The following is a 19,894-nucleotide window of genomic DNA, read 5'->3' on the forward strand; positions in this document are numbered from 1 at the left end:
AGTTTAGTTTAATAAATGAAAGAAAGAATCTTTCCTTGTTTCAATAGCATACAATAACTAGCAAACAGCATTTCCAAAATAGTTCAGGAAGGTCATAAGCATTGTTAGGGTATCAGTTGTGACATTGAGCCATATGTAGTCTTTTTTTTTATCGGATCTTATGCTGATGAATTTACCATTAAATATATATTATTGTTACATACATTTACATTTACATTTACATTTACAGCATTTGGCAGACGCCCTTATCCAGAGCGACGTACATAAGTGCTTAAATCTCTAACATTGAATACATTAATGCTGGATCACTAAGTTACATACTTAAGATACCATGAGTTTAAAACATTTGTTCAAAGTTACAATGAAAGTGTCAAAGGTGCGTTTTTTTTGTTTTGTTTTGTTTTTGTTTTTTTTGTTTTTTTAAATGCAAAAGATAATGAAAGAAGTGCTAGTTGAAGTGTTTCCTGAATAAGTAGGTCTTCAACCGCCGCTTGAAAATAGCCAGTGACTCAGCTGTCCGGACCTCTAGGGGAAGTTCGTTCCACCACCTTGGTGCCAGTACAGAGAAGAGTCTTGTAGTATACTTGCCTCTTACCCTGAGAGATGGTGGAACCAGTCGAGCAGTGCTGGTAGATCGGAGGGTGCGGGGTGCAGTGCGAGGAGTGATGAGGGCTTTGAGGTAAGAGGGAGCTGGTCCATTTTTGGCTTTGTAGGCCAGCATCAGTGTTTTGAATCTGATGCGTGCAGCTACCGGAAGCCAGTGGAGGGATCGCAGCAGCGGGGTGGTATGAGAGAACTTTGGCAGGTTGAAAACAAGCCGGGCAGCTGCATTTTGGATCATTTGCAGAGGACGGATTGCGTTCATAGGTAGACCTGCCAGCAGTGCATTGCAGTAATCCAGTCTAGAAATGACAAGAGACTGAACAAGTACCTGAGCAGCCTGAGCAGACATACCTGCTGATCTGCTGAGTGGTATTTACCAGTTGATCGTGTTTCTCATTCTGAGCTACCTGTCCAAGCTGGTGTTTACTGAAATAAAACTGAGGATAACTGATCTTCTACTTTCTGTTGATTCAATCACTGGAAACTAGCCCAACAAATAGCACTTACCAAATGAGTCAGACAGGTCAGAGCCAGTGTTAACGTATCAAATGTGACAATAATCCTGACATTCTTCTTCGTTGAATCTATACTTGCATTAATATTAAAATATCTTATTTTATAATAAATATAATTATAAATGTAATAAATATAATAAATAAATATCTTATTAAAATATCTTTCATATGAATTTCAGTGAATTTACATACCAACAACATGGCTCAGTGTTGAAAACTCAGTGTTGATATACTAACATGATGGTTTAGGTTTTTGGAGATTTAATCAGATTCTTTCAGAATTTTAATCAGTAAAATATCAAATGTAACAGTAAAACTATCATTTGTCTGTGCACATTTAGTTAGCCCAAAGTGATAATAGCCTATCAATGTGTTAATCACCTGGTTATTTCATATGGTCTAATCGGCCATCATCACTTCTCATATTGGAATTTGTGGGTTGGACTGTGAACAATATCAAGTTCTCATTAACTTCTGAGCTTTTAAATAAACACCAGCTTGGACAGGTACCTCAGAAGGAGAAACACAATCAACTGGTAAATACCACTTTGCAGATCACAGGTATGTAACAATAATATATTTTAATGGTAAATTCATCAGCATAAGACCCGTTATCGTATGCTACCCATAAGACCCGTTTGCTAGTTATCGTATGCTATTGAAACAAGGAAATATTCTTTCATTTATTAAACTAAACTCACTTGAAAGAACATCCAATAATATCTAAAGAAAGCACAATTAGATTACTTAAAATCGGAGCACTGATTTACATTATTTTCATAAGTGCTTCACTTTGGGCACTCTCATCTGTGTATTTGACTTCGCTGTCTTCTGCGAATGCAGTGTACCTCAGTTCTAATTTCCTAAGTAGAAAACATTTACTACAGTTTTATCAAAACTCATGGCATCTATGGTTCGGTCAGATGCTGTAAGCTTGTGTTACTGACAAGGATAAAGGAGTTCCCAAAATAAATTCTCTATTGTCGAGACTGTACAATAATAGAAAAGTAGTAACTGTACTTTCAATGGCAATTAATGCAGGTATAGATTCAACGAAGAAGAATTATCTAGTTCCTGGTCTAGCTCTCCACCCATACCTCTTAACTGGAGCTCATCCTCCTCTAAACCCAACTGGCTTGTGCTCTCTGCAAGCTGCTTTGTCGACAGTGTCCTTAAGCATCTCCAGTCATTCTCATCCCCTGAATCCTCTTCAGCCACCACATTCACTTGACGTGTGTGCTTTTTTCTCTTTGGTTGCAATTTGTTTTCCTTCTGGTCGCTTTGTCTATGGGTAGGAAATCACAGGGCAGCAACAAGTTTCTGTGCAGCACTCTTGCTACCCCTGAGCCACGCTCTGGCTTTACTACATACACTGGGCCATCTTCATACTTTCTGTCACAACATAAACTTGATCCTCCCAGTAAGAACAGAGTTTTCCCGGCCCACCCCTTTCTCCACAATTTCTCACCAGTACTCTGTTTCCGGGCTTGAGATCTGCTCCATGTATTTTCTTATCGTAGCCGTGCTTTGCTCTACTCTGCCGATTCATAGGCTTCCTCCATGTGCTTTTTACACTTGGTGACATAATCATCATGGACTACCTTGTTTAAGGAGCTCTTCCAATCAGACTTCACTTGACTCGGCAGGGATCTGAGCATTGACAGCAATGTTCGATTGAACCTTTCCACCTGTCCATTTCCAGCAGGGTGGTATGGGGTTGTGTGGGAGTGTTGGATACCACAAAATTCCTTCATCTGGGCGAACAACTTGTTCTCAAATTCCTTCCCCTGATCATGGTGAAGTTTGGTGGGAAATTTCTGCTGCAGTTTTTGCTGACTTATTTTTACAGACGTATGCTTGGGCATAGCGTGTGAAGTGGTCCATTAACACAAGGATGTATTCGTAGCCACCCTTACAGCCCTCTAAATGCAGAAAATCTACAGACACCAGTTCAAAAGGGTAAGTAGTTATTATATTTACCAATGGTGCTCTGGTCATCTTGTTTGAACATTTCCGTTTCAAACAGCTACACACGTTGGTAACGTAATGTTCCACATAACCCCGCATGTGAGGCCAATAAAATCTTTCTCGGATTAGACTCAGTGTGCGCTCCACCCCTTGGTGTCCCATTTCCTCATCAAGCTCCTTAAGCACAAACTGGAGGTATTTGCTAGGCAGCACTATCTGAGTTCGCCCTGCCAATTGCCTACATAGTATTCCTTCCTCGTCCAGGTGTAACTTGGTTCTCTGTCTGTACAGTACAGTCACCTCATTGTCACGGTCACGTCTCATCAACTGGCCAGTGGTCTGTCATCACATACTCTCGTACCCTTTTTAGCACTGGATCTTTTTCTTGGGCCTCTTTCAGTTCCTCAGTTGTCACTTTAGCCATCTGTTCTTCCCCTTGTTCCTGCTCTACTAAAGAACAAACTTTTGCTAGGGCGATAGGGCACATCCAGGGCTTCACAAGAAGACCATCTGTGACAGCAGCTACAACTCTTGGACTGGCCTCCTGTGAACAGGGCTGCATATAACTTTCCATATCCAGAGGCATCCTTGACAGCACATCTTGGTGTATGCAACCTGGTCTATAATTGATGGTAAAATTGTAGTCGGCTAACTCTGCTATCCATCGGTGAGTGGTGGCATTGAGCTTAGCCATGGACAAAACATATGTCAACGGGCTATTGTCTGTATAGACCACAAAGGAGGTGGCATAATATAGGTATTCATGGAAACGCTCACAAATGGCCCATTTCAGTGCCAGGAATTCCAGTTTCCCAGAATGCGAATGATAATTCTTTTCTGGAGCTGTTAGTGTCCGTGACCCATAGCCAATGACTACCAGTTTCCCTTGCTGCCTTTGATACAGTACATCACCAAGTCCATCTTGTGACACAGCACAATGCAATACGAAGGGCTGTTCAAAATCAGGGTAGCCTTAGATTGGAGGGTTCAGCAAGAACTCAAGAAGTTGGCTGAGGACATTTTGGTGGTGCTCTGTCCATGATATTGGCTGACTGGCATGAAGTCTTCGCCCTTTTCCTCCTTCCTTCTTACTACCATGACTTTTACGGCTTGCACTATTTTCTGAAAGCTTTCTCACTGACAAGAGTTCATACAGAGGTTTGGCAATCTGAGAGAATTCAGGAATATATGTGCGGTAGTAGGACAGAAACCCCAGCAGTTGTCTTGGGTCACCCACAGTTTTGGGTTTACGGTCCCTTAGTGCTTGCACAGGTGCAATCTCTTTGGAGTCCATTGTGTAGCCCCCTTTCGACACTATTTTTACCAAGAACTTTACCTCAGTCTTAAAAAGCTCGCACTTTTTAGCTGTAAGTTTTACCCCATGACTCTGGTAACGGCATAGTACTCTCTTAGTAGTCTCTGACATCATTGAGATGCTCCTTGAATGTCTTACGGTGTACAAGGTTATCATCTAAGTATGGAAGACAGGTGTTGTCTCTGAGTCCCAGCAAACATTCCTCCATACTGCGCTGAAACTCAGCAGGAGCCGAGGACAAGCCAAATGGGATCCAGACCCATTCATAAAGGCCCCAAGGTGTTATGAAAGCTGTAAAGGGTCAGCTGCCCTCTTCTACAAACCCCTGATGATACGCCTTCCCCCTGATCCAGGACTGAGAATCATGTACTCCCACTTAAACTGTTCAGCGTGTCTTGCACCCTAGGAATGGGATGACAGTCTGGGATGGATTTGCGATTAAGCTCCCGGTAGTCTATACAGAGGCGAAGACTGCCATCCTTCTTTCGCACGCAGACTACTGGGGATGCATAAGGAGAGCGAGACTTCTGAATCCATTTTTTATTTAAGAGGTCTTCCAGATATGCTTTTACCTAATTGTGTAGTGGTTTTGGCACAGAGACATACGTACGTTTTACTGGAGATGTGTCACTCAGCCTGATTTTCAGCTGGAGTGATGGGATGCCCCCCACGTCATCCTCATCCTTTGCAAATGCTTCAGATTGTTCTGTCAGCATTTGCTGAACTTTCCTTTGTTGTTCAGGTGTCAGGTGATCTATCGACACTAGTGGGTCCCACAGCTCTTTGTTAACATCTTGGACTGTGTTAAAAAAGCGTTGTACACCTGTCCCCTCTTTATTTTCTGTGACTGCTACTCGTGCCATCCCATCACCACTACTGACATTCCAGTCTGATGTCACAATGACAGGTTGGGTGTCTGCTGGATATATGGCTCTGACTTGCTGTACCCGTCCCAGGACCATATGAGGAGTGAGAGTAATATCCCTATTGCTGCTGTTGGTAACTGGGATCTGTACTTTTGTTAAGTTCCCCTTCTGAAGACTAACTACCATCCTGGCTACATTTAGCCCCTCAGGCTACTGTGGGATATCTTCTGGTTCAAACAGGACTTCCTGTTTTGCAGCAAGCTGACCAGTCCTAACATTACAACTTACTGTTGTCGTCTCTCCTGCTGTCAGTATTATATTAATCCTCCCCACCTTTACTATTCCCTCTCTTTCCACTTGGTCCCCGTTCTGCATCATTTGGATCAGTGCAACAGATTTTCTGCAGTTGAATGAGAAAGCTTCCCTTACCACTTCTGGGACAACATCAGGGTGCTGCTCCATTCCCTTTGACACCAGATGCTGTATCACATTGTAGCCAATGATTGGAGGCTGCCCCATGCCTTGCTCCTTTGAGACAAGCACTGGCACCAGCAGTTCTACCTGAGCCCCTCTTTTTGGCCCTAGTTGGAGTTTCAGCTCCACCTATCCAGAGAAGGGAACACTTGACCAATGCTGCTTGACCAATGAGGGTTTCACCTTCACTCAATAGTTCACTAAGGCTCCGTGTCTGTAGATGGGGAAGACAGGTATTTTTCCACTCGTCATTGATGGTCACCTATGATCCAGTGTCCCAGAGCGCCTTCACCGGCACACCTTCAAAGAAGCAGTCAACCATACATCTGGGACCAATGAGTTTATCCAGTTTAGCTTTACGCTGTAAAGGAATGTGGCTGATGTAGGTGGTAGCTCTGGCATGCCCAGCCTTTCCTTTTTGTTCAAGTTCTGCTTCCAGTTGTTTAATTCTTTGCCGTAGGCGCTCATGGGTTTTCTCTTGTGGATCAGTGTAGTTCAGAATGGGGGTGCAGCTTTCTGGTTTCATTGAATGGACAGATATCTTTACATCGCTCCTCCCCTCGGCTGGATTCTTTATTGCTCTACAACCACGGGCAGCATGTCCCACAACTCCACATCTGAAGCCGTGCTCACATCGATCCTCCTTACCTTTCTGCTGACAAGCTCTGCACCCTCTCTGGTAGCTTGGTTATACGCTCAGGAGGGTGGTTTTGAATCTTCATGAGTTCTGCAACTTCCTCTCTCAGGAGTTTAACCATCTCATATAGCTCTGATTCTTTCTGTCCCTCCATTGCTGATGCCTCTTTGCCGCTTATTAACCAACTCTTTGGTGGTCATTTCAGCCTGCTTGCCAGAATGGGACTGCATTTCTGAACACAGCTGGTGTACTTTTGCCACTTTACTCCCTGTGTTCTTCTTTTGTTTATTTAGTCTCTCTGTCTCTTCAGGACTGACGAGAATAGACAGGAATACAAGGAGTTACAGCACAGAGTGAAGAGGGAGGTGTCTAAGGCCAAGCAGAAGGCATATGACGAGTTGTACACTAGATTAGACACTAGAGAAGGAGAGAAGGACTTGTACAGGTTAGCTAGGCAGAGGGATCGAGATGGGAAGGATGTGCAGCAAGTTAGAATTATTAAGGATAGAGATGGAAGGGTGCTCACAAGTGAGGAGAGTGTACAGAGGAGATGGAAGGAATACTTTGAGGAGCTGATGAATGAGGAAAATGAGAGGGAAAAAAGAGTAGAAGGGGTGAACTCTGTGGAACAGGAAGTAGATAAGAATAGAAAGGATGAAGTCAGGAAGGCAGGAAGTCAGGAAGTTGTGGGAAAGAGTAGTGGAAGCTAGGTTAAGGAAGGTGGTGGAAATTTGTGAGCAGCAGTATGGCTTCATGCCCAGAAAGAGCTCAACAGATGCAATTTTTGCTCTGAGAATGTTGATGGAGAAGTATAGGGATGGTCAGAGGGAGTTGCACTGTGTGTTTGTAGACTTAGAGAAAGCGTATGACAGGATGCCAAGAGAAGAGCTGTGGTACTGTATGAGGAAGTCAGGAGTAGCAGAGAAGTATGTCAGAGTGGTGCAGGACATGTATGAGAGGAGCAGGGCAGTGGTGAGGTGTGCTGTAGGTCTCCGCACCTCAATTCACTCGCTCCGTTCCTACGATGATCCCTTAAACTCGCACTTCTTATAAATCCCAGTGGTGCCTCCAACTTTGTTGCATGCTGAAATAAACGATGTTCCAGACGTGCATGATTTGATGGGTTCGTTTATTGTATTTTATTTTCTCTCTCTGCTTACAAAACTCCGTCCAGGATGTATCCTGCATATCCTGCCTTGACGCCTGGCACAGGCTCCCCGTGACCCGAGGTAGTTCGGATAAGCGGTAGAAAATGAGTGAGTGAGAGTGAGTGCTTACAAAAGGAAGGACTAACTCCAAGCTTTTTCACACACCAAAAACTCTGTCTTTTTGTATTAACTCTTTGTTTTCCTCGCTTGCACCTTTTTTCCCTGCTAGAGCCCCCTACACTTAGATTGCTAGCACAACATGCATTCTTGAGCATTTATCACAGCAGTTTGAGCAGTTTCATGCATTTACACAAACATTTCTCCAAATCAGACTTTATGCATTAAACCCATCATAAATCCAAAACACAAACATCAAAATGAACTACATAATGCAAAACAAAAAAACATCTGGGGGGGCATTATTTCCTTCAAATACAGAAACATCACATTACATAAGACCCACAATTATAATAAAATCAGTGCTTCTCTTTGAAGTAATCTAATTGTGTTTCATTTCATTCCTTTTGTAAGCAGAGAGAGAAAATAAAATACAACAATTGAATTTGTAAAATACAATTTCAATTTCTCATTAGCTTCTGAGCATTTAAATAAACATCAGCTTGGACAGGTACCTCAGAATGAGAAATACAATCAACTAGTAAACTCTGCAGATCAACAGGTATGTAACAATAATTTATTTTAATGGTAAATTCATCAGCATAAGATGCGATATACTTATCTAATAGATTAATTGGCTTCTTAATCTGATATCTGTGTTAACTAAAGCTAAACTAACAGCAAAAATATATGCCAAAAACTGATTCACCAAATGAGTAGAAAATGCAGCAGGCAGGTCAGGAAGTAGGCTACAGGATAGGATGGAAATTTTTTTTTTATCACTAAACTACTGTCATCAAAAGTTATTGTTTTGTATATACATAACTCCTGAATAAAAATTAAAATGTGTTTGGACTGGTTTGTCGATAGTGAGCGCGGAAATACAGGTGATAAGCGGTTTTATTAAGCAAGTCGATTCAAACGATTCGTTCAAACAGCCGATTCATCAAGAATGAGACAGATGTTTGTGAATGGGTCATTGTTTATTATGTAAACAATGTATCATTGTAATATTTGTTTATTATGTTTGCTGTCTTGTAAACATATCGAAATATGACTGAAAAGACAAGATCAGGGCTGTTTTCTTGGTTGTTTTTGTTGTTTACCATCTAGATGCAATTGTTGTATGCCATCTTCACAAACTTCAAGACTATCAAGTTTATTAATGACCAACTTCTAAAAAGAAAATGTTTAGTTGTCTTTGTAAAGAAATGCTCAGACACACACAGCCACGCACACACAAACATGTATATATACATTTATGTTGTTAATAAATAATATCTCTATTGAAATAATAAGCAATATCTCCAAGTTTTGTTTTTCACTGTAAAAATGTCATGATTTGCCAATGCAAAGAGAGTACCGCCATCTCCAGAATACTAGCTCTCACGGACTACACCTCCCACAATCCACCACTGACTGATTACTCCACCACCTGTTCCTCATCAACCGCTTCCTATAAAGACTGAACTTGAACTTGACACCAGTGCGAAGTCTTGATCTGTTTCGACAATCATTCTGAGCGATTTTCTGGTTTTCCCTGTTCTGGTTCCGGTTTCTGCTTCTGTGTTTTCGTTTATGATCGTTTGCTGCCTGCCCTGACCCTCTGCCTGTCTTACCGATTCCGATTTCTGCCTGCTCTCTGAGATTGTGTTTATTTGCCCTGACCTTGCCTGTACGACTACGAGTTTGTCTTTATTAAAAAAGCTGCAAATGCATCATCCGTCTTACGACTCCTCGTTACACTATCTATCTATCAATGCAAGGTGGTGGGGTGGTGGGGGGGGTCCCAACTGCAATGAACCTGCTTTGGGGGGCATAGCTTGCAAAAGGTTGAGAACCCCTGGTCTAGGGCATAGGTCACTAACAGGCAGACCACGGTCTGGGTCCGGACCCAGAAGCTGTCCAATCCGGACCCGGACCTACAGCCAAAACAAAAGGTTATGATTTAAAACTTGACGGGGTGCTTCTGTTTTAACCGGAGCATCTTTTGCAATCTTTATGGTAGTGGTAGTGGACATGCACAGACCAATTGCATGCGAGTTAAGCCATCCCACGTGATACCATTCAGCCAATCAAGTCTGTGCATTCCTGAAGTAAACACTGCGACTCAACAGTGCAAGACAGATGAGAGAGAATTAGAGTAAAGTTACATATGAAAGAAAGATAGTGATACATGTAGAAAACAAAGGGAGAGAAACAGAGGAGTGAGAGGGAGAAAGGGAGAGAAACAGACAAGTGAGAGGGAGAAAGAGAGAAACAAATGAGTGAGACGGAGAAAGGGAGAGAAACAGATGAGTGAGACGGAGAAAGGGAGAATAAAGAACAAATGGCGCTCTCCAAAAAAAAAGTGGACGGTGAAAATAGAGCATTTAATCCAGAATGGACAGACTCATTTCTGTTCATACTTCCCACGTCACACTAAACCAGTGTGTCTCATATGTTCAGAAACCGAGTCAATTAAAAGTGGCAATGTGAAATGCCATTATGAGACAAAACAAAGGTTTTAAACAAACATATCCACTCAAATCTGAAGACAGCTTCCCTGAGACAGCTTTCCCAGGTCTGAGGAAAATAGCCCTATACATGTTTTGCTCTACATACAACTGTGAGGCAGCTTTCTCTACAATGAGCATAATCCAAACTAAATATTGTTCCAGGAGCACCTCCACATGTGTATGAGAATGGCCCTGACTCCATTCAAGCCCAGGTTTAAAATCCAAGCCAAGCTAGAGCTCAGTTCTCTCACTGAGCAAAAAGTGGGGAAGTGGGATATAAAAGGGAAAGTTATGCACTTTATTTAAACATACACAATTTTCACATTTTTTTATTTTCTCTTATTTTGAAATGTAGCCCTACATTTATTTATTTAATGAGAGAACGTTATACATATCTACAATCATACATATGTTCAGTTATATGTTACGTGACAAATATTGTCAAAAGATTTTTGAATTGTACTGAATTTATTTGATTTGACAGTCAGGTATTGATTGCTTGCAGATGTTGATACAACTACTAGGCTACTTAAATATATATATATATATATATATATATATATATATATATATATATAGATATATATATATATATATATATATATATATATATATATACATATATCACACTAACTAGTTAGACATTATGATCTTCCGGACCTTTGCTTCAAGGAATTTTCTCTTTCTGGATCTCTTAAATTTTAGTTGAATACCTCTGGTCTAGGGGTATGATTTTTGCTTAGGGTGTGAGAGGTCCGGGTTCAAATCCCAGAATAGACTATGCCTGGGTGGAACAAATCCAGAGGAATCTTGAAGTGAGCTGGATTTTCCTCATTAATAAGGATAATGACTTATGTAGCTCAAATGCAAAAGTACACCATGATAACACACATTTACACCTATTTGCAATCCAGAGAGAACACGAAAAACTGCAAGTTTGTAGGTTCTCTTATTGGCACCACAAATAACCCGAGCTCAGAATCAAAACCGGTATACTGAAGCTAGGTTAATGCTCTACTTTCCTAATTAAATAATTAACTGCAGTAGCAGATACGTTTCTGTACTATCTCGTGCAAACTTTAAGAAAAAAGGTGAATGACCGTTCGATTAGGTAGGGGCCTCTTGCTTCTCACATGTCAACCAAGTTTCTTGCCATATGAAGCTTGATGTCAAGAGCTTCTTACTCAGTTCTCGCTTGGCCACCTGTATCTCGAGGGGTACAAAGAGGTTCAGAATTCTATTGAAGTTTAGTGCCCTAACCTTTGGTTGTTGAATTGTAGTCTATTGCAGGACACCACGCTAACACTCATTCACACCTAGGGACAATCCAGTCAAATCAGCTAGTGGCATGTTTTAGGGACATGTAGAAGATGTGCAAAACTACACACAGGAAATAACATGCACGAAATCCAAAGCTAGGTTTGTGTAAAACTTTAAGAAAAGTACCTTCTCACTACCTCGTGCAAACTTTAAGAAAAAATAGGCGATTTAGAACCTATCTGACTGACTGCTATGAGGTTACAGACGTAATTGATGTATTCCACTCCACACAACTTCATGTGACAGCTAAACAGCAAAGTTAGACCTTCAGCAAGTCAAACAGAAGAGACATGCTTTTACTTGGAAAAAAGGCTGCAGTGAAATATCTTATTGCATGCCGCTATGACGTCCGCATCCTAAGAACTAGCCGCACAAAAATATAGCAAAAATCTTCTTCTTCTTCTTTCGGCTTTTCCCTTCAGGGGTCGCCACAGCGAATCATCTCTCTCCACCTATCCCTATCTTCTGCATCCTCAACACTTGCACCCACTAGCTTCAAATCCTCATTAATTACATCCATATACCTCCTCTTTGGCCTTCCTCTTTGCCTCCTGCCTGGCAGCTCCATGTCCAACATTCTCCTACAAATATACTCACTCTCTCAATGTCCAAACCATCTTAATCTTGCCTCCCTAACTTTGTCCCCCAAACGTCCAACATGGGCTGTCCCTCTGATGTACTCGTTCCTAATCCTGTCCAATTTTGTCACTCCCAAAGAGAACCTCAACATCTTCAGTTCGGCTACCTCTAGCTCTGACTCCTGTCTCTTCTTCAGTGACACTGTCTCTAAACCATACAGCATGGCCGGTCTTACCACTGTCCTGTACACCTTCCCCTTGATTCTTGCTGATATTTTCCTATCACACAGAACTCCTGACACCTTTCTCCACCCACTCCAACCTGCCTGCACTCACTTCTTTACTTCTTTCCCACTCTCTCCATTACTCTGGACTGTTGACCCCAAGTACTTAAACTCCTGTACCTTCTTCACCTCTTCACCCTGTAACCTTACTGTTCCACTTCCCTCCCTTTCATTCACACACATGTACTGTCTTACTACGACTGACTTTCATTCCTCTTCTCTCCAACGCAAACCTCCACCTCTCCAGGTTTTCCTCCACCTGCTCCCTGCTCTCACTACAGATCACAATGTCATCTGCAAACATCATCGTCCAAGGAGACTCCTGTCTGACCTCCTCTGACAACTGGTCCATCACTATAGCAAACAGGAAGGGGCTCAGAGCCGATCCCTGATGCAGTCCCACCTCCACTGTGAACTCCTCTGTCTGACCTACAGCACACCTCACCACTGTCCTGCTCCTCTCATACATGTCCTGCACCACTCTGACATACTTCTCTGCTACTCCTCACTTCCTCATACAGTACCACAGCTCTTCTCTTGGCACCCTGTCATACGCTTTCTCTAAGTCTACAAACACACAGTGCAACTCCCTCTGACCATCCCTATACTTCTCCATCAACATTCTCAGAGCAAAAATTGCATCTGTTGAGCTCTTTCTGGGCATGAAGCCATACTGCTGCTCACAAATTTCCACCACCTTCCTTAACCTAGCTTCCACTACTCTTTCCCACAACTTCATTGTATGGCTCATCAACTTTATCCCCCCTATAGTTGCTGCAACTCTGCACGTCACCCTTATTCTTAAAGATCGGCACTAACACACTCCTCCATTCCTCAGGCATCCTCTCACTTTCTAAAACCCTGTTGAACAAACTAGTTACAAATTCCACTGCTGCCTCTCCTAGACACTTCCAGACCTCTACCGGGATGTCGTCAGGACCAACTGCCTTTCCACTTTTCATCCTCTTCCTGACTTCATCCTTTCTAATCTTATCTACTTCCTGTTCCACAGAGTTCACCCCTTCTACTCTTTTTTTCTCCCTCTCATTTTCCTCATTCATCAGCTCCTCAAAGTATTCCTTCCATCCCCTCTGTACACTCTCCTCACTTGTGAGCACTCTTCCATCTCTATCCTTAATAATTCTAACTTGCTGCACATCCTTCCCATCTCGATCCCTCTGCCTAGCTAACCTGTACAAGTCCTTCTCTCCTTCTCTAGTGTCTAACCTAGTGTACAACTCGTCATATGCCTTCTGCTTGGCCTTAGACACCTCCCTCTTCACTCTGTGCTGTAACTCCTTGTATTCCTGTCTATTCTCTTCAGTCCTGTCCATATACCACTTCTTCTTGGCTAATCTCTTCCTCTGGGTACTATCCTGAACTTCCTCATTCCACCACCAAGTCTCCTTATCTTCTTTCCTCCTTCCAGATGACACACCCAGCACCTTTCTCCCTGTCTAACTGATCACTTCTTCTGTAGTTTTCCAGTCATCTGGCAGCACTACCTGACCACCCAGAGCCTGCCTCAACTTCTGTCTAAATTCCTCACAACATTCCTCCTTTTTCAGCTTCCACCACTTAGTTTTCTTCTCTATCTTTGACCTCTTCCTCTTACATACCATCAGAGTCATCCTACACACCACCATCCTATGCTGTCTGGCTACACTCTCTCCCACTACCACTTTACAGTCACTAATCTCTTTCAGGTTGCCTCTTCTACAAAGGATGTGGTCTACCTGTGTTCTCCTACCTGGACTCTTGTAAGTCACTTTATGTTCCTCCCTCTTCTGAAAATAAGTGTTAACCACAGCCATGTCCATCCTCTTAGCAAAGTCTACTACCATCTGTCCTTCAAGGTTCCTTTCCTTAACTCCAAACTTGCCCATCACCTCCTCATCACCTGTGTTCCCCTCACCAACATGTCCATTAAAATCCGCTCTTATCACCACTCTCTCACCCGTGGGAATACTCTCCATCACCTCATCGAATTCACACCAGAATCTCTCTTTCTCCTCTAACTCACAACCTACCTGCGGGGCATAACCACTAACAACATTCAACATCACCCCTTCAATCTCTAACTTCAGACTCATCACCCTGTCTGACACTCTCTTCACCTCCAGAACATTCCTCACAAACTCCTCCTTCAGGACCACACCTACCCCATTTCTCTTACTATCCACACCATAATAAAACAGCTTGAATCCTGCTCCTATACTACGAGCCTTGCTACCCTTCCACTTGGTATCCTGTACACATAGTATATCCACCTTCCTTCTCTCCATCATATCAGCCAGCTCTTTACCTTTCCCTGTCATAGTACCAACATTCAGAGTTCCTATTCTCAGTCCTACACTCTTACCTTTCCTCTTCTCTCTCTGTCTGTGCACTCTCCTCCCTCCTCTACTTCTTTGACCAACAGTAGCCCAATTTCCACCGGCGCCCTGTAGAAATTGGGCTACTGTTGAAAATGTAGCAAAAATGATTCACTAAAAAAATAGACAATGCAGCATGCAGGTATGCAATGGTTCAAAAGTGATAAAAACAGGAGCACACTGATGCCGATCTGTTAATCACAGAATGCACATTGCAGGGGTTAGTAATAAAAATCATTAGGAACCCTGATCCAGCAGAAAAACACAGAGTATCTTGCAAATAGATGAGTATAATGTATACTCAGAGTTCTTGAAATTTCATTCTGGCTTCAATTTTGTTCTTTGTGCACGTCAGCAAGGACGTTTCTTGGTGATGTTTCCTTTCCTACAGATTAAAGGTAACAAAATTATTGCAATAGTAGTGCACTGAACAGTTTAACGTTAACCCACAGAACAGGACAGACATATGGTTTCAGGATCCAGTTAACTTCCATATGTGCACAACATAAACCCGAGCACTGTTCCGTGCTCAAATCCCAGACGAGCCCTTCCCCTTACTCTTGAAAGACCATTTGATTAGGTAGCGGGCGCTTGCTTCTCACGTTAGCCAAGTTTCTTGCTGTATAATGCTCGATGTCAAGAGCTTCTTACTCGGTTCTCAATTGGCCACTTGTATCTCAAGGGGTCCAAAGAGGTTCAGAATCCTATTGAATTTTAGTGCCCTAAACTTTGGTCGTTGGATTTTAGTCTATTGCAGGACACCACACTAACACTCATTCACACCTAGGGACAATCCAGTCAAATCAGCTAGTGGCATGTTTTAGGGACATGTAGAAGATGTGCACAACTAAACACAGGAAATAACGTGCATGAAATCAAAGCAGGGACAACAAAGCTATGTGAAGGATATTCTTATCTAATAGATTAATTGGCTGCTTAATCTGATATCTTTCTTAACTACAGCTATTGTAATAGCAAAAATATATGCCAAAAATGATTCACCAAATAAGTAGAACCTGCAGCAGGCAGGTCAGCAAAGGTTCAACAGAGATAGAAACAGGAGTACACTGATTCCAGTCTGTTTATCACAGAGGCAGTGTTTCTGCAAATGCATGTTGTGGGGAAAAAAAAATTTGCAAGCCTCATCCATTAGAAAAACACAGAGTATCTTGCAGATAGATAAAGAGTCCAAAGTAAACTCAGAGTTTCTGCCACTTAATATGGGCTTGATTTGTGTTCTATGCACAAGTTCGTAAGAACTTGGTCATGTCTCCTTTCCAACAGATTGGAGTTATTGAAATTATTGCAAAAATAAGTGATCTGAAAGGTTTAGCATGAAAACAGATGCTAAACCATGCACACCAAACATGCACACCAAGCCAAGGTGGTGCACTTTGGCTCGTTGGTCTAGGGGTCTGATTCTCGCTTAGGGTGCGAGTGGTTCAGGGTTCAAATCCCGGACAAGCCTGGGTTTTTCCAGAGGAATCTTGAAGTGAGCTGGGTTTTGCTCCTCATGACAACCAAGATTAATGACTTATTTAGCTCAAATGCAAAAGTACACCATGATAAAACACATTTACATCTATTTGCAATCCGGAGAGAACACAAAAATCTGCAGGTTTGTACGTTCTCTCATTGGTACCACAAATAACCCGAGATCAGAATCAAAACAGGCATACTGAAGCTAGGTCAACACTCTGGAACAATCCTCTGGAACAAATTCAGAGGAATCTTGAAGTGAGCTGGGTTTTGCTCCTCATGACAACCAAGATTAATGACTTATTTAGCTCAAATGCAAAAGTACACCATGATAACACACATTTACATCTATTTGCAATCCGGAGAGAACACAAAAATCTGCAGGTTTGTACGTTCTCTCATTGGTACCACAAATAACCCGAGATCAGAATCAAAACAGGCATACTGAAGCTAGGTCAACACTCTGGAACAATCCTCTGGAACAAATTCAGAGGAATCTTGAAGTGAGCTGGGTTTTGCTCCTCATGACAACCAAGATTAATGACTTATGTAGCTCAAATGCAAAAGTACACCATGATAACACAAATTTACACCTATTTGCAATCTCGAGAGAACACGAAAAACTGCAAGTTTGTAGGTTCTCTTATTGGCACCACAAATAACCCGAGATCAGAATCAAAACAGGTATACTGTAGTGTTAATTTCGTCAGACGAGACGAGACGAAATATGTTCGTCAAGAACCTTTTTTTTTTTTCATGACTAAGATGAGACGATGACAAGATTGCACCACTGTCCAAAAAGACTAAATTAACATGCATTATTGTTGACGAAAAAAGGCGAGGCGAAAATGTTTTGTATAAAATAAAAACTAAGATAAAATCTCTCTTCATTTTCGTCTACAATTGTCTCTGCTTTTTCATCAGCTGTTAGGCCTTTAAAATATTCAGAACGAGTTTGCGGCTTCGCGCTGTTGCTCAAGTTACAGGTCTAATACGCCTGTGGCTGCAACACAAAACTGCTGAACACACAACACACAAAGCGAACACGAGTGATGAGTGACGACGACATGCTAGGTCGAAGGAAGAGGCTCGATATTTGGTCGCATTTTAAGTACAATGATACTGACAAAAAAAAGTCCGAATGTGTCATCATAACTCACGGGAAACACTGTGGACAAAGAATTTCTGGGAAAAACACCAACTAGAGTCATTCTCTGAGATGGGTGCCTTTTGGGTCATACCTTTTTTTTTATATACCTTAAATAGTTATATTTCTGATCATTTCATGTGATGATACATTTTACATACATACTTTAAGAAAATACATTTTCCCACCTCAGGCATGAAATTCTAATCGATATTGAGTTTTTTCTTACTGAAAGTTGTTTTCCAGTTCAACCCCGTCACAGACCACTTGGACCCTGTTTAAATATGATTTAAAAAGATTTTCAAGTAAATTCTTATAGAAGCTTTTCAATGAGATGTCCCTTGTTTGATATCATTTATTGCATGTAGAATTTTATTTTTAAATACTCACCATTTAAATACCAAATCAGGTCATGAAAACTTGTCATGGTCTTCATATCTTATCACAAAATATGCATTAACATTAGAATTTAATCGGGCTTTCATATTTTTTCAGACTGTCCTGTAAATTCTGCACACAGCAAAACAAACATTGAACTAATTTGTCTTCTTATCACGAAAATATTAATAAAAACTATCAAATAACAGGGTTGAACTCAGCATAACGGGGTTGAAAATGATAACAGGGTTGAAGTGATCATTATTTCAATATAGCATGGATTTCTTACCTGTAAAAGTAATGATATCACATTCAGTAAAATTGTATTTTATTAAAGTTGCCAAAAACAAACAAACATTTTATTAAGTATTTAACATTAAATCAAAAGCATTAACCATTAATTAATCACAAACATCAATCAATCTTTCCATTTGGTCCAAAAAAAATCCCTTATAAAAACAACATAGGCTATGGAAAACTACCTTGCTGGGATCTCATTTTGATTAAAACTTGTTTTTAGTGCTTAACATTGAACTTTGAAAACAGGACTGTAAGATGTCCATCAATTCTGCTTGTACTGGGTACAAGGCCCATCACTAAAGAAGTGTATCACAGAAACCTCTGGGTGTGTTGCCTGCACATAATCCAATACAGGGTTCAGATGCTCCCAAATAGCTGCTGGGCTTTTGTGCTTTGATGGAGATTGTGCTAAAGCAGATCGATTCTTTGCTACCGCCTACACAAAGAATCCCTGTATGTAGTGTCGCCTGTTGATGAGATGATTCAAAGTGCACTGTTTGGAATTCAGAACTGTAATTGCAGGTGAAGTTCTCCGAAAAATCTATATGAATTAGACATTCATCAGTAGCCATGTTCTTTCTCAGCTCACGGTAGTAGGCATACTGTTGCCTAATATTGAATGAATGCTTCTTGAACTTGCTTAGGTGTGTGTGGAACTGCTCAGCAAGTTGCTCCTGGGTTCCCTCAACAATTTGTTTAACGGATATCTTTACTTTTGGCCCCTCCTGATCATCCATTTTTGCCTTCTCTTCTGTCCCCCACTGAGTATAGGACACTTTTTTTACACTGTCGTACATACTGGAGAGGGGAACTGTTTTATCTTTACAGTTCTCACACTCCCCATACATACAATCCTTGCGAGTGGTATCACAGGACACAGTTTTAGTAAGTCTCTCAAGATCTGAGGTCTCGATCAACTTCAGCTGATTAAACTTTTCTGCTAGAAAGCTTCAATTTTCATGCAGTTTGCACTGGCATGTCTCACGATCAGACAAAGAGGGGTGCACAACCCAAAAGGGACGTAGGCAGCAAAATGAAGAGTATGAGATCCTCATATTATTCTCTGCTACAAATTTTCTGTGGAGGTTTCTCATGGTGTCTACAAGAAACCTTTTTTGCATCTTTACTTTGTTTCTAGTAACGGTTTGTTTTCTTCCTGTAGTTATTCTACTGACATCATCTCTGTCAAAGAAGCTCTTTATGTTCTCTCTGCGTCTGCATCTCTTCTTGCTCTGTACTGTCTCTGCCTTTCTGCTGCTGTTTTTGCCATTGGGATGTCTGAAAATATTGAACATAAAATACCATAATCAATTATTTCTAACAGTTCACATCACAATACAACAAGTCTACAATTGAGTAATCTACTAAGAAGTGTCAAACATTCAACCCTGTTATAATAAAAAATGTGACGGGGTTGAAGTTTTTGGCTAACAGTAGCTGTAACTCCATACTTAGCTAAGACATTAGCATCACATGGCATTTAGGACATCATACAAATTTAATGTTTTGCAAAACTATTATTTAATTCTTCTTAAACCGTTGTTTACTATCATTTACTCATACAACAGAGTTGAAATGTTGAGCCTGACAATGTTAATCTGACAGTGAAAAACATGAAATATAGGTAAGAAAAGATACTGACACTTGCCTTTCGTTGCGGCATGTTCTTCAAGAGACTTGTGTGATGTCACTTCCTGGATGTGATGCCACAGGGATTGGTCCATTATTTTTATAGGGGGGTAAATAGTATGGTGTGACGGGGTTGAAAACAAACTGGAGGATGTGTATAAATATTGCAATTTCATATATAATTAATGCATTTTTATATATATATTTTATTTAAATATATACTATATTTTAGTTAAAGTAGACCAACATATGATTATATTAGC

The sequence above is a fragment of the Tachysurus vachellii genome, chromosome 2 (genome assembly GCF_030014155.1).
Source record: "Tachysurus vachellii isolate PV-2020 chromosome 2, HZAU_Pvac_v1, whole genome shotgun sequence".
Lineage (NCBI taxonomy): Eukaryota > Metazoa > Chordata > Actinopteri > Siluriformes > Bagridae > Tachysurus > Tachysurus vachellii.